The sequence below is a fragment of the Ruditapes philippinarum genome, unplaced genomic scaffold (assembly GCF_026571515.1).
Source record: "Ruditapes philippinarum isolate M1 unplaced genomic scaffold, ASM2657151v2 ctg9613_1_1_1_1, whole genome shotgun sequence".
Classification (NCBI taxonomy): Eukaryota; Metazoa; Mollusca; class Bivalvia; order Venerida; family Veneridae; genus Ruditapes; species Ruditapes philippinarum.
In genome coordinates this window covers 3,522-19,443 of record NW_026856957.1, presented here as the reverse complement: position 1 = coordinate 19,443, position 15,922 = coordinate 3,522, and the positions used below count along the sequence as shown (strand labels likewise).

General features: G+C 33.7%; 1 pseudogene; it reads right to left on the bottom strand.

Annotated features, from left to right (window-relative positions):
• Positions 1 to 7,316: 7,316 nt before the first annotated feature.
• On the bottom strand, positions 7,317 to 15,600 carry LOC132748256 (probable proline iminopeptidase; annotated as a pseudogene).
• Between the last annotated feature and the right edge of the window lie 322 nt (positions 15,601 to 15,922).

The following is a 15,922-nucleotide window of genomic DNA, read 5'->3' as shown; positions in this document are numbered from 1 at the left end:
TTACGAAAACTTACATAAACTTCTAGTTATATATTATAAGTATTTGGAATTATCATGTTGACATTTGTAATATGATTATCATATGAGTCGTGTCACGACAAAACCAACGTAATGTGTTTGCGACCAGCATGGATCCAGACCAGCCTGCGCGTCCGCGCAGTCTGATAAGGATCCATGCTGTTCGCTCTATTACAAGTAGAGAAACTGATAGCCAACAGCATGGATCCTGATCAGACTGCGTGGATGCGCAGGCTGGTCTGGATGCATGCTGGTCGCAAACACATTACGTTGGTTTTGTCATGACGCGACTAATATGATTATCATAATACCAACACAAATCGCTCTGGCTTTTCCAATTTAAACATTCTTACAGAAGCTACGCTGACGTCAAATTGCCTAAAGATATAAAGTTTGAAATTCTTACAGATAAGATAAAGTAAAAACTCTAATAAACCTGCAAAGGATAATATAGAAATTGAGAAATTTCATGGAAACGAATAATGTTAGTTAAACAATCACAAAAATTAAAATGATTGCTAACACAAAATATTGAAAAGGAAAATATTTTATTAAAGGAGTAAGGATATTATAGGAGTAAAGATAATTTTAGGTAGGGTCATTTAAAGATAAATGATGAAGACTCTACACTACAGGACAATTATCTCTCTTTTAAAACAATTAAGGTTCATAATTTCCTTTTCATCGATGATGTTGAACACACAATATAAGATGGAAATACACTTAGAAAAGCAAAGCCGTGTTTCACATATTTTATATTTTAACATTGTGGTTAACCCAAGAAATAACTGGGGATTTATCGGGGAATTTTCGGCCAAAACGTCTAAGTATATTCTATATCTGCTATCCTCCACACTGGGTAGTAAATGACAACGGGGAGCAATGGATGATTTCAGCGAAATTAAAAATGTCCCATATATAACACCCCTTTTGTTGTTTTGAACAAATGTTAGAATAAAACACATGAATAACTGAAAATATCTTCCACATTCAAAATTGAAGAAACCTCTTCCTTAAAAAACACACACACAAAAACCCCTCAATTTTATTCTCTTGTAAGATTGAATATTAATTAAGTATTTGATATATTTCAAATGGAGATATAACCATTTCAATACAATTAAAAATTGTAAATTCTATTTTAAAGCAGCACGCCTCCAGATTCATGCTAATTTTCATGAAAATTTGGAGTGTATTATTTAAAGGGACTCCACTGAGTTTTTTTTTGACATGATGGCCGGAATGAAAATATTTTTTCCAGATAAATATACCATTTGATGTAGGTTTAGACCACTAATCTTTGTGCAAAATTTCAGATCATTCGCACACTTCGTTTTTCCAGAATAATTATTCAAATTGTAAAAAAATGACCCAAAATGAAAAGCGTTTAAACGCTTTTCACTCAAATCGGGCTAAGAAACACATAAAAATATGATTTTGCAATTTATTTCAAAGTAAATTTCTTAAACTATCTTTGCATATATATTTCCGTTTTAAGTGTCCAGCTCATTTATGTAAGAAATTCAAATGTTTATGTTATAGGCTTTTAAACCTCAGTGGAGTCCCTTAAAGGTTAGATATTGTGAAGTGAACAGAGAGAGCAATTTACACATTTCAAAATTTTAATGGCACTTAAAATCCACATTAAATATAAAAAAAAAGGTCAAAATATGCAAAATTAGCTCTTAATGCGTTAGTAACGCAGTAGAAATTATTGTGATAAATACTGCAAAACCAGTCATTAATCACAAATAATATGTAAATTATTACTTGAATATTGAATCTTTTACTTTTCTTAAAACTTTAGTAGATTTTTCTCAAGTTCGATTTTCTTGATATATTTTGGCTTATTATATCACGAGGCATGCAGCTTTAAAAACTTTACTCTCAACATATTCAGCAATCAGAACTAGGCAATTACTAAATAATTACTTAACTCCAAAGTTAGACAGAAATATTCAAGAAGATTATAACGATTGCAATTATTCGGTGAATTCGTTTAAGTGTTGTTGTTCTTTTTTTCCGAGAAAACAAGTGCAATTTATTGTACTGTAATACAAAATTTAAAGTGTATTCCAAGAAAACAATTGCATTATATATTATTGTGATACAAAATTTAATGCCTATTCCGAGAAATCAATTATGCATTATATTGTATTGCAATACAAAATTGAATGTGTCTTCCGAGAAAACAAGTGCATTATATAGTACATGTATTGTAAATAAAAAATTTAATGTACAGTATAAATATATCTATAATGTATATTTTGACGTTAAAGGGGATTGGTCTACAATGGGCACAGTTTCCTTAAAGAGTATATATGAGAAGCGTCATGACAAAACCAACAGTAATGTTTTTGCGACCAGCATGGATCCAGACCAGCCTGCGCATCCACGCAGTCTGATCAGGATCCATGCTGTTCGCTTATCAACTCTATTACAAGTGGAGAAACTGACAGCAAACAGCAATGGATCCTGATCAAACTGCGCGGATGAGCAGGCTGGTCTGGATCAATGCTGGTCGCAAACCCATTATGTTGGTTTTGTCTTGACGTGGCTCATATATATATATATATGTAATTCTTTCATGGTTTGCTGTTACATGTACGTCCGATACTAAATACTGTGAACGTAATTATTTATTGTATAACAGACCTTCCATTATTGACCAATTCACTTTAAAATAAAACTGTAACCATAACATCCTTGACAATAATGCTATTTTTAGACGAAGATAAGATACACATCTAAAAGGAGCTAGGGAGCAGTGTGACCATCTTTGTTGAGTCCTAGGTGTAACTCAATTGCTAGTGCAGCCTCATTGTATATTAGTTTATTTTTGTCCACTTGTAGTGTCTTGATTTTTATACATTGTACGAGAGAAATAAATGATTGTTTGTTTGGGTTTTATGTCACACCAACACAGTATTGGACATAATTATGACAACGTTCCAGCTTTACTGATGGAGGAAGACCTCAAGTGCCCTTCCATGCATTATTTTAAGGATGATGGGGGCACCCGAGTAGAACATGCAACTGCCATTCCGTAAGCTAGCTGGATAGAATATTAAATGGATTTCGACTTTTGATAATATTACTATAGTAATCTACTTATTTAAACTAACTGAATTAATAGTTATGTACACATTGCTAATTATATAAAAATGCCTGTAAAAGGAGGCAATTATGTTCAAGCTCGAAAGGGATGTTATAATTATAACCGCAATTACTTAACTACTTAAAAAGTTTTGGTATTTATATATATATATTAAAAAAAAAACTTCCTTAGTGAAAGTCATTTTTTTTATACTTAATACATCTAATTGCTTAACAAGACTTTCAATTAGTTTAATTAAATTAAGTTTCCTTAAAAGCCACATCATATTTGATAAAACAACTTCAAAGGGGTTTTTGTCACAAAAACCAACGATGAAAGTACATGCAAAACCATAATTATATCTCACACGTAAATTTATGTTTTTCTAAGGATGGGTTACAGCCGCATGTATCATTTCTTTTCATGCATCAACAAGTACACCACTTCAAATACTTATCTTAACACAACCCACATTTTTCCCTATTGAATATAGAAGAACCGAAAGTGTGTGTTATTTAAGAAATAATATATCCCAAACTGTGATTTTATCGCTCAATAAAATCACTGTTTTGAGTTCGGATGCGAGGAATTATATCACGAGGGCGTTGCCCGAGTGAAATAATAATGCGCATCTGAACATGTTGTTGATGTTGTGTTAGAATCGAAATAATAAATCCAAATTGGTGATTTTATCGCTTGATAACATCACTGTTTGTCGTTCGGATGCGCATCATTATATCACTCGGGCTACGCCCTCATGATATAATTCCTCGCATCCGAACTTCAAACAGTGATGTTATTGAGTGATAAAATCACTGTTTGGGATAAAAAAAAAAAATTAAATATAGTGTTTACTGAATCTGAAAAGCTTCTTGGAGTTCAAGTTGACAATTGTCTAATGTGGAAACTTAATTCAAATTGAACAAACAATAAAGAAATGCAATAGTAATCTCTATATTCATGTACGGTTAAAACAAAATCTCAGTTTACATGCCAGGAAACTTTTCTACAATGACTATATTATTATATAGACTATTGCTGTTCAATTTGGGGAAATTGCTCAAATGAACTTCTTGAGAGAATGCTAAAATTTCAGAAACAAACAGTTCGCATTATTCTAGATAAAGCTGCAGATGCACTATCTGACCCTATTTTCAAAGAATTAAGATGGCTACAAAAAGGCTATCCAAATGTACAAATCATTACATGAAGAAAACTCACCATGCTACATAAAAGGAAAATTTCAAATTTATATACATATACATACATGTATATAATGCACTAGCACTGTACCATGTATCAATAAAGAAAATGATGTTACTAGTATTTATTTAAAGGCACATTATGCCTTAGAAACAAATAAATGGTTAATTCTTTAGAAAGTACAAAAAGGACTAAGACACTTATTACCTGAAAAAGCAAAATGTGAAATAATTTGTTATTAAAAGCAGAAAATTGTAAACAAAGTACATGTAGCATAGTAACCCTTTACCTCATATATACGCGAAACAACGCGCAACAAAAAATATCCTGTTTGGGCCCCAAACACATGTTTTCATTTGAGAAATGTTGTTAAAAAAAGTGACCACTTTTTAGGCGCGGCCCCCAACCCAAAGGATACATCAGGGGGTTGCCAGAAGGGTGATGTGCCCTCTTCTTTTGAGGCCCGCATGGAAGATGGGGAAACTGAATGTGTTAGCCTCATGAAATAAAGTTGTTACTTCTGTTTGGGGGGTTTGAAGGGGGGCAGCAGTCCTCCTCATCAACAGGAAAATTTTGGACTTGTAAGATGCAAAAATGACCCCAGATCTATCATAAGGTAACGTGTAACCAACGCTGAAAAGCATTTGACTCTATATCAATCCATTGAGAAGTTGCAGCAATTTGAAATCAATTTTGATGGAAAAAATCCACACAAAATAGTGATTTTTGGCAATTTTGAGATGTCCCCTCGTTGCCATGGTAAGAGGAAATTTTAGACTGAGCATGTTGTTACAAAGGCAATGGTTCAGTCAACATTTGTGCCTAGTTTGATTAGTATCGAAGCAGTTTTTATAGTTTTATAGCAATTTGAACTTGTAACGGGAGACTTTTCCATGAAAACAGCCATTTTTCACAAAATTCTCATGAAGTAATGGGTTAAACAGTGTAACTGTAGTCTGTACTAATTGCCAAAACACAACAAAATAAAACAACAGCCATCGCTGGGCAGGGGCAATGCTCAACTTTTTTACTTTTTCTAAAAGCGAACAAATAATTGTTTTAAACAAATTTAAAAAAATAAAAATAAAGTAAAAACATAATAAGGTTTTCCATATTTTTATTTTAATAGGTCACACTTGCTGTTTTGTCAAAGTATGCATCAATTCTATAAATAAATGACAAAGTTAAGAAAATAAATGCAAAATTTAATCATCTGACCTTTGACCTTGACAGTCAAGGTCATTTAAAGGTCAAGGTCAAATCTGACTTATTCCACATGTCCATTTGGTCACAAGTTAAGCTATAAAAGTACACCAAAAATAAAAAGCTTTTGTGAAAAAAAATAAGCGTTCCATTCTGGGGCAAAATGGGCCTTTAAATGATATATATAACATTTACTATAATGTAAATGTTATTGTATCAATTATTTAAAAATGTTATTGCACCACTTTAAATGTTATTGTATAAACAACACTGTAACTATTTAATAAAATGATATTGCAATTCAAATGTGGTTGTAATAAAAATAGATAATTATGTAAAATGTTATTTCATAACGAATATGTAGCAGTTATTTCAACAACTATGTAAATGTTATTTCATACCAAATATGTAGTTTTTCATTTAGCAATTACGTAAATGTTATTGTAACATACATGACATTGCTATTATATTATTTAACTGCTATTAAAGGTTTTTGTATTTATCACAGGCATCTAGAAGCTTGGACTGGGTACCAGGTTCTTGTATTTATCACAGGCATCTAGAAGCTTGGACTGGGTACCAGTTAAAGGTTCTTGTATTTATCACAGGCATCTAGAAGCTTGGACTGGGTACCAGGCTCCTTGTTACTGTGTCCAGCATCAGCTATGATGTGAAACTCCGCTTCAGGAAATGCCTGAAATAAAATTATTATTATATTAGTTTATAATCTTTACAACTTTCTGTTTAATTCATATAATGAATTAACCAGCTTTGATTTTGGCTCATCATATTTTGAATTTTGCAAATAATGCTTTGAATTTGGCTTATCATGCATTGAATTTGGCTTATCATGCATTGAATTTTGCAAATAATGCTTTGAATTTGACTTATCATGCAGTGAATTTGGCTTATCATGAATTGAATTTGGCTTATCATGCATTGAATTTTGCAAATAATGCTTTCAATTTGGCTTATCATGCATGGAATTTGGCTTATAAAGCATTCAATTTGGCTAATCATGCTTTGAATTTGGCTAATCACGCTTTGAATTTGGCTAATCATGCTATCAGTTTTGTACATGGCTTATCATGCATTGAATTTGTCTTATTTTATGCTTTGAATATGGCTCATCATGCTTTGCATTTAGCTTATCATACTTTGAATTTGGCTAATCATGCTTTAATCATGCTTTGAATTGGGCTAATCATGCTTTGATTTTGGCTTATCATGCTTTGATTTTGGCTTATCATGCTTTGATTTTGGCTTATTGTGCTTTGATTTTGGCTTATTATGCTATAAAGGTATAGTGATGGGGCTATGTCCAGGCGTCCGTCTTGTGCGTCGTTCATCGTCAACATTTGGGTTGTAAACACTCTAGCAGTCACAGTTTTGATTGGATCATAATCAAAATTTGACAGACTATTTGTCTCAATGAAAATACAGGCAAAGTTCAAATATGGGTCATCTCAGGTCAAAAAACTAGGTCACAGGAGCTAAAAATAGAAAAATCTTGTTAACACTCTAGTGGCTGCAGTTTTGATCCAAATATCCTCGGGAAATTTGGATAAGGAAAGGTTTGTTTTTGATGATTATCAAGTCAGGTTGAAAATATAGGTCATCTCAGGTCAAAAAACTAGGTCGCAGAAGCTAAGACTGAAAATGGCCCCATCACTATACCACACCTTTACCCCACTTTGTCGTAGGTGAGCTAAAAAATAAGAGTTTGAGCTTACGCCTATGTACCCGTTTCCAGGCTGTTTCCATTGGACATACAAGGTATTCGTCCTTGGGAACATTAATCGTTGTTTGGAATGTGGCGTATCTTGTCTCGTTTGGGCAAACAGTTGATCATCACGCTCAAAAAATCCTCCATTGACAAAGTAATGACTGCAATGAATTATATCATTATTTCTCAGTTGAAATATTTGCAACACATAATTGAAGTCTGTTGAAAACAACTCGGGTAATAGTGTCCTTTAATAGCTTGAACTGAATTTTATTCTCTTATTTCTTTCTTTTTTTTATTTGGTTTAGTTTCACGTCGCACCAACACTGCGTGGAGGAAGATCTCAGGTGCCCCTCTGTGCATTATTTCATGAACCTTAGTAGAGCCACCGTAACCTTTCGTAAGCTAGCTGGATAGCTTCCTTACATGAAAGAAATCAAAAGTCCTCGGCCAGATTTGAACCCACCGTCGTGGATTAATTTTACAATGCTTTTATTACATACCAGGCTTAATGAATCATCCCCCCCCCCCCACCCGCCAAAAAAAAATTTCAATTTAATTCTAAGTGTATTTATTTCATATCTCTGGCATAGTTGACATCTGCAAGTTTTTCAAATTTAATATTTCCAGACTTATGTAACCCAGTAGAGCTCCTATTATTGACATTTATATCATAAATGAGTTTTGGAACTTAGATATTATCTAACATAAATTTTTACATTTTCCTATCCAATTTAATTATTGTTGGTGAAAGACAAGGAAATCAGCAAGGAAATAAAAGTAAAAATTAATTTCAGTACAAAATTGCTCACTTATCTATATTTTTCCTTGCATGACAATCCTTACTATTAATTTCCCTTCCAAACATTCAAACTTTTCTCTAAAATGGTACTTATGTTCTACAGTAAAACCTGGTGTTAAAGACCACCTTATAATAAAGATCACCCTGAAAATTTAAGGGCCATGATAACTATCTCCACAATTTTCAAGGACTTTTTAGGGCCTTTTTAATAGGGGGGGGGGGGGGCAAAATTCATTTTGGGTTTTTTTTAAGGGCAATGTCCATTAATGGGTCCTTTTCTCACAAATGATCAAATTCAGGTACTTTTTAAGGCCTGAATGGACCTATGTCTAATTCTCAAGAAATTCGCAAAATTAAGTTTTTTCCCATCTTATCCTGAGATACAAACAAATTTCCATACTAACTTGGTATATATATTTAAATAATAATAAGCTTAACGTGTAGATCACTCTATTGTGTCTGTTTATATTGCACAGGAACATTGTACAGGTACGCTTTTTTGAACCATGGAATAGACTTACTCCGGAATAAAGAATATTTTGGGTTTTTCCCAGCTAATCCAGGGGTACCAACAAACTTTTACAGTCAAAGCTTCAAAAATAAGCCTAACAGGTTGACTAATCTTTTGTGAACGGTATGTGCACTGTGAATTTTGCTTGTACTGGGGGATTATCATAGAAAATCCCACAATTGCCGATTTCCTGATAACAGTCATTGATAACAATCATGATAACAATCATTGAATTTAAGATTTTGAATTTACTAGCCCGAATTCCAGTTTTGAATTTATTCTACTATATATCTAACAAAAATTTTCTTTAAATTTACACTGGCCCGAACTAATTTTCACAAGCCAGGGGCCACCGGGCCAGTGCTAAATTCGATGACTGGGATAACATCTATTAGATGGAGAAAAACTCATATTAGCAGAGTATGGGACAACAATATACAAGAGCGATTATTGATCATGTGTTGCCTGATATTAGTCAATTGCATGTTGCAGGAACTCTGTAGCAGAAGACACAAAAATCATTAACAGGCCATAATGCAATTCATTCCACCAGAAAACTGTTCAATATGTGCAAGTACTTTACGATCAATCCAGTAAAGTTTCATTTCATTTGCATAAGTAGTATGAGAGAAATAGTCAGGACAAAATTTTACAAAATAAAATTCATTAAAGGGCCATAACTCTGACAAAAATCATTGAACCAGAAAATGCCGATGATATGTCAAGCAGCATAACTAGAATAACTGATTATTCTAGCCAGCAGCTAAAATATCGTAACAGATTTTAAGATAAACATTGTTACAAAATTACATAAACAAAACAACCACAGGAAATCTCAACTAACGTCTACATATTTATAATGAAGAATTTTAGTTTTACTGAAACCAACTAATTTCTCCTCAGTAATTATAATCAACTTAAGACTTTGGAGTTAGAACTACATTTATTCAAAACAATCATTTTAGGTGAATATGAACACTTAAACCATGCCGTAAAAATAGTCATTGACATAGATATGATCTGTGGTTATCCAAGATTTGAAACATTTCATATGGAAAAATAACTTGGCCCTTTGCCCAGAAAAACTCATTAATATGACTATTTATAGTAACATACGTAACCTCTTTTTTAGAACTTCAGTCATCATTTTTCTTTGTAATTTATCCTGATGAAGGTCTTGAAACACCGAAACCAGTAGATCCTAGAATAAACCAGTTACAAACCATCCTGATGTTTGATGTGTGTTCTCTCCTTCTCTTGATGTACTTGATAATTTATTTTAGTTCGATTGTGTGGGAAGCTACAAGTGATTGTGTAGGAAGCTATAAGCTTATAGACACACTTTCGAATCTGTTCCTGGAACTAACCAGTACTGAGCAGTAAGTGTAAAGTTTCTTGCTAAAGGAACTAACGACTTGCCTCTGATAGGGTTTGAACCCATGCGTCTAGCGATCATTAGATTACTAGTCCGACACATTAACCACTCGGCCATGCGGCTAATGTACAAATTAAACTCACCATTCAATTCTAGCAAACTGTAACGCCCAGATATCTGCCTCCGCACGGGCAACATAACTATCGTCTACGTAAAGTTTTGAGGTTTTCAGCTCCCATTTACTCCATGCCTTCGCACACTCCAGTTGGACTTTCTCATCACTTCCTGTCAGTCTACAATAATATGCTCCAATCAGATCGCATCTTTCAACCTGTATATATCAAGAAAAACAACTCTAAACAATACTAAAAGTTAAAGTGATTGCTTGCCCTAGTACACTCTGAATCAAACACCAAAAATAGCCAACAAGATTAATTCAAATTGGCTACATGTATTTAACCAGTTGTCTTCCATATTTTTAAGGCTCGGCTTTAACATAAAAGATAAGAAAAATTAATATTTATATTTTCTTTTGTGATGAACAAAAATTAAATTCTGAATAATTCTTTAACAAAGGTAATATAATAATTTCTATAGAATCTAAGTTTCAAAAGTAAAAACCATCAAACATTATATTAGTGTCCAGCTTTATTTTGTCATCCAATAAAAATGGTGTATTTCTTAACAAGAGGGCCATGATGGCCCTGAGGTCGCTCACCTGTATATAGCCCCCCTCCCAGGGCCAATTTTTACCCAAGGGCTTTTATTTGTTAATTTGAACAGACTTGGTAGACACCCATAAGAAGATGTTTCATGCTAAACATCTAAGTTCTAGCTCATTGGGCTTTTTAAAAGAAGATTTTTTAAGTTTTTACTATACACATATAGTTAAAAACAATCACACCCCTGGGGCAGGGCCAGTTTTGACCCCCGGGCTTTTATTTGAACAAACTTTGTAGAAATTTACTAAAAGATGTTTCATACTTTATATCTAAAATCTAGCTATATGGGTTTTTTCAAAGAAGATTTTTAAGTTTTTACTATACACAAAACAGGAAAATCAATGACCCCCGGGGCAGGGCCAATTTTGACCCAGGGGCTTTTATTTGAACAAACTTTGTAGACACTGATTAGAAGATGTTTCATGCTTAATATCTTAACTCTGGCTATATGGGTTTTTTCAAAGAAGATTCTTAAGTTTTCGCCATACACATATAAGGAAAATCAATGACCCCTGGGGCGGGGCCAATTTTGACTCCAGGGCTTTTATTTGAACAAATTTGGTAGACACCCATTAGAACATGTTTCATGCTAAATATCTTAGCTCTAGCTCATTGGGTTCTTTAAAAGAAGATTTTTTAAGTTTTTACTCGCATATAGGGAAAATCAATGACCCCCTGGGGCGGGGCCAATTTTGACCCCAGGGCTTTTATTTGAACAAATTTGGTAGACACTCACTAGAAGATGTTTAATGCCAAATATCTTAGCTCTAGCTCTTTGGGTTCTTTAAAAGAAGATTTTTTAAAGTTTTTACTATATGCATATAGGGAAAATCAATGACCCCCTGGGGCGGGGCCAATTTTGACCCCAGGGCTTTTATTTGAACAAACTCGGTAGACACTCACTAGAAAATATTTAATGCCAAATATCTTAGCTCTAGCTCTTTGGGTTCTTTAAAAGAATATTTTTTAAGTTTTTACTATATGCATATAGGGAAAATCTATGACCCCCTGGGGCGGGGCCAATTTTGACCCCAGGGCTTTTATTTGAACAAACTTGGTAGACACTCACTAGAAGATGTTTAATGCCAAATATCTTAGCTCTAGCTCTTTGGGTTCTTTAAAAGAAGATTTTTTAAGTTTTTACTCGCATATAAGGAAAATCAATGACCCCCTGGGGCGGGGCCAATTTTGACCCCAGGGCTTTTATTTGAACAAATTTGGTAGACACTCACTAGAAGATGTTTAATGCCAAATATCTTAGCTCTAGCTCTTTGGGTTCTTTAAAAGAAGATTTTTTAAAGTTTTTACTATATGCATATAGGGAAAATCAATGACCCCCTGGGGCGGGGCCAATTTTGACCCCAGGGCTTTTATTTGAACAAACTCGGTAGACACTCACTAGAAAATGTTTAATGCCAAATATCTTAGCTCTAGCTCTTTGGGTTCTTTAAAAGAATATTTTTTAAGTTTTTACTATATGCATATAGGGAAAATCTATGACCCCCTGGGGCGGGGCCAATTTTGACCCAAGGGCTTTTATTTGAACAAACTTGGTAGACACTCACTAGAAGATTTTTCATGCCAAATATCTTAGCTCTAGCTCTTTGGGTTCTTTAAAAGAAGAATTTTTAAGTTTTTACTTTATGCATATAGGGAAAAGCAATGACCCCCTGGGGCAGGGCCAATTTTGACCCCAGGGCTTTTATTTGAACAAACTTGGTAGACACTCACTTGAAGATGTTTCATGCCAAATATCTAAGCTCTAGCTCTTAGGGTTGTTTAAAAGAAGATATTTAAAGATTTTTCTTTCGGTTGCCATTGCAACCAGAGTTCTGCATGGAATTAAATTCTTTGAACAATTTTCAAAGGTGACCACCAAAGGAACATTCCTGTGAAGTTTGGATGAAATTGGCTCAGTGGTTTATGAGGAGATGTCATTTAAAGCAAAAGTTTACGGACGGACCGACGACGGACGGACGACGGACGAAGTTTCTATTTTCTGTAGAACAGCACGGATGAAAATAACATATACATAATATAAGTTACGCTAGGCTAGCCTGAATACATTCTGGTGGCAAGGGCTAATCACGTTTGGTTCCAGATTTTGCTCATACAGCCTTTATTTATGACAGAATGATGTATTTCATATTTGGTAGGAAGATAACTTGCATGGTATTCTTCCTTTTGATTGAGGTAGGGGTCAGTTGGGTCAAGGTCACCAATGCTAAAAGTAGATTTTTACACTTTTATCCATACAGCCTTTACTTATTGATAGCTGTATTTCATATTTGGTTCTAGGAAGGTAACTTGCATGGTATTCTTCCTTTAAATGGAGTTAGGGGTCAGTTGGGTCAAGGTCATCAGTGCTAAAAATAGATTTTTACACTTTTGGTTCCAGCATGCACTATATCCACCACTCTGATAATTAATGTCTGCTTTTTCATTAAAGCAGCATGCCTCCAGATTTGTGATTTTTTATTTTATAAAATTTTGAAAATGCATTTAAAAGAACAATATTGTATAAGTGAACAATGATATTATTTTACACATTGTAAACATTGCTTATTATCTCGGTATATTATCATGAAGAGGTAAGTGATTTGAAACTTGAATCATTTTACTTTTCTTAAAATCTTAGTACATCTTTCTCAAATTTGATTTTTTTTAAAATACTTTGGCTTTTCCGGAGGCATGCAGCTTAAAAGCCTAGGAAGAGGCTGTATATTTTCTCTATATTTAAGTTTGGTAAGTTCATAATAACATTTCTTTGCCAATTTATCATGTAAACATGGAACCCCTTGATTTATCTGCAGACGACAAATTGCTTTACCATGCTACATACATGTACAATGTATCTTAAAATGGACTTGTCCATCTTTCAATCTGGACAAAACCATTCATCAGGAATTTTTTTGAGGGATATTTCAAAATAAATACTGACTGAATAACAAACCGTGCAATCGGATGGCATGCCAGGATGCGCCATCAGAATTTGGTGTGCACTAATTGCATGTGGAGATTTATTTATGGCAAGCAGACTTTTGGGTCAAATTTCATTGTCTTTCATCATATTTTTTTCTTACCCTCTATTAATCCGAGGTTCATATGCCTACTGCTCTATTAATCCCAATTCAATATACCTTAAGCTCTGTAAATGATCTATCAACCCTAGGTCCATATACCTAATTATTAATCCCAGTGCTCTGTAAGTGCTGTATTATCCCAGGTCCATATATCTAATGTTCTATTTATCACAGGTCCATATATCTAATGCTCTATTTATCACAGGTCCATATATCTTATGCTCTATTAAAGGGAGACACAGGAAAAATTTTCATTTCTTCCTTTTGAATTTTTCATTCATTAATCTGTAAATGTCCTAAAAATGAATACACAAAGCAGTCACAGAAACAAAACTTTTCTCCGTATAAAAAATAAAATGGTGGTTTCCTAACTTGACCCATGTGGGTCGGGTTAGAGCTTTAAGATTTCACAATAGTTGTCACTGTGAATTCTCTTGAAACGTTAAAGAACGTGTCAAATGAATAATTTAGGTTTCTGTCAATCATGCAATATCCACAATATCTATTATTGTAACTTCCAGGGTTTGTTCATGTCACATGTCTAGTTTTAAAACTATTCAGTGATTCTGTCGGCGTCTAAATTCCGTTCAACACATATGGCATATTTATGCTTCAAACCCAAAATATATAGAATTTATACAGAAATACATGCTGGAATTTTTACAAATGTCATTTTAGCATGATTTGAGTACATAAGATAATTTTGATATTTTTGTCATTAATTTGCCTGAGTATCCCTTTAATCCCAGGTCCAGATATCTAATGCTCAATCAATCCAAGTTCAATATACCTTAAGCTCTGTAAATGCTCTATTTATCCTAGGTTCATTTACCTAATATACCAAATGCTCCAGATATCCCTGTTAAGTATACCTTGAGCTCTGTAAATGCTCTTAGCTAACCCTAGGTTCATATGTCTAATGCTCTATTAATCCCAGTTCAATATACCTTAAGCTCTGTAAATGCTATATTTTTCCTAGGTTCATATACATAATGCTCCATAAATCCCAGGTTAATATACCTAAAGGTCTGTAAATGCTCTATTAACCCTAGGTTCATACATCTAATACTCTATTAATCTCAGGTCAATATGCCTAATGCTCTATTAATCCCAGTTCAATATACCTTAAGCTCTGTAAATGCTCTATTAATACCCTGTCCATATATCTAATGCTCTATTAATCCAAGGTCAATATACCTTAAGCTTTGTAAAATTAATTCCCTATAAATCCCAGGTACATATACCTAAAGCTGTATTATCCCAGGTCCAAATACCTAAAGCTCTATAATCCCAGGTCCAAATACCTAAAGCTCTATAATCCACGGTCCAAATACCTAAAGCTCTATAATCCCAGGTCCAAATACCTAAAGCTCTATAATCCCAGGTCCAAATACCTAAAGCTCTATAATCCACTGTCTAAATACCTAAAGCTCTAATATCCCAGGTCCAAATACCTAAAGCTCTATAATCCCAATTCCAAATTTAAACCTTAAGCTCTATAAATTTGAGGGTCTTTACCTATTACTGTTCAGAGGATTACAGGAAGATCTTAAATCTAAAGATCAGAAAGTCAGTTTTAAGAAGAATCTTAGGATAAAAGGTGCATTCATTGCTAGGAAAATATGCTTTACAATTATTAACTACATGTATAAGAAGTGCACTGCTGGTTGCAAGAAATATATGCTTTACAAATTAACTATGTACAGTATAAGACGTGCACTGCTGGTGAAATTCAATCATATATACCTCAGGAATGGGTTTGATGTACTCTTCATAGGCATCTGGGAAAATAAAGCTAGCACCATCTTGGTAGAACCATATCAGTTCCCTCCTGGAAAACCACAGATTTATTGCATTTATTTATATATATCTATATGACATGAATTTTACTAGTACAGTCACACCTGTGTATAAGGGCCATCCAAAGGAGAAACAATACATGGCCTTTATAGAAAAGTGGTCATTATTTAGAGTGAATTTTGTTGTATCTTATTAATGAAGGTTTGTCCAATGGTGGTTTTTGTTTACAGTAACAGGGTGGTCCTTATTTAAAGGTGGTCTTTAACACAGGTTTGACTATATGTATTTTTTTTGGAGATTTTCCAATGAAGTGTCAATGAATTCCAACTTGGTGATTACTGAGAAAAAGGTCATATAAAAGTCAAAGCAGATACATGTATCA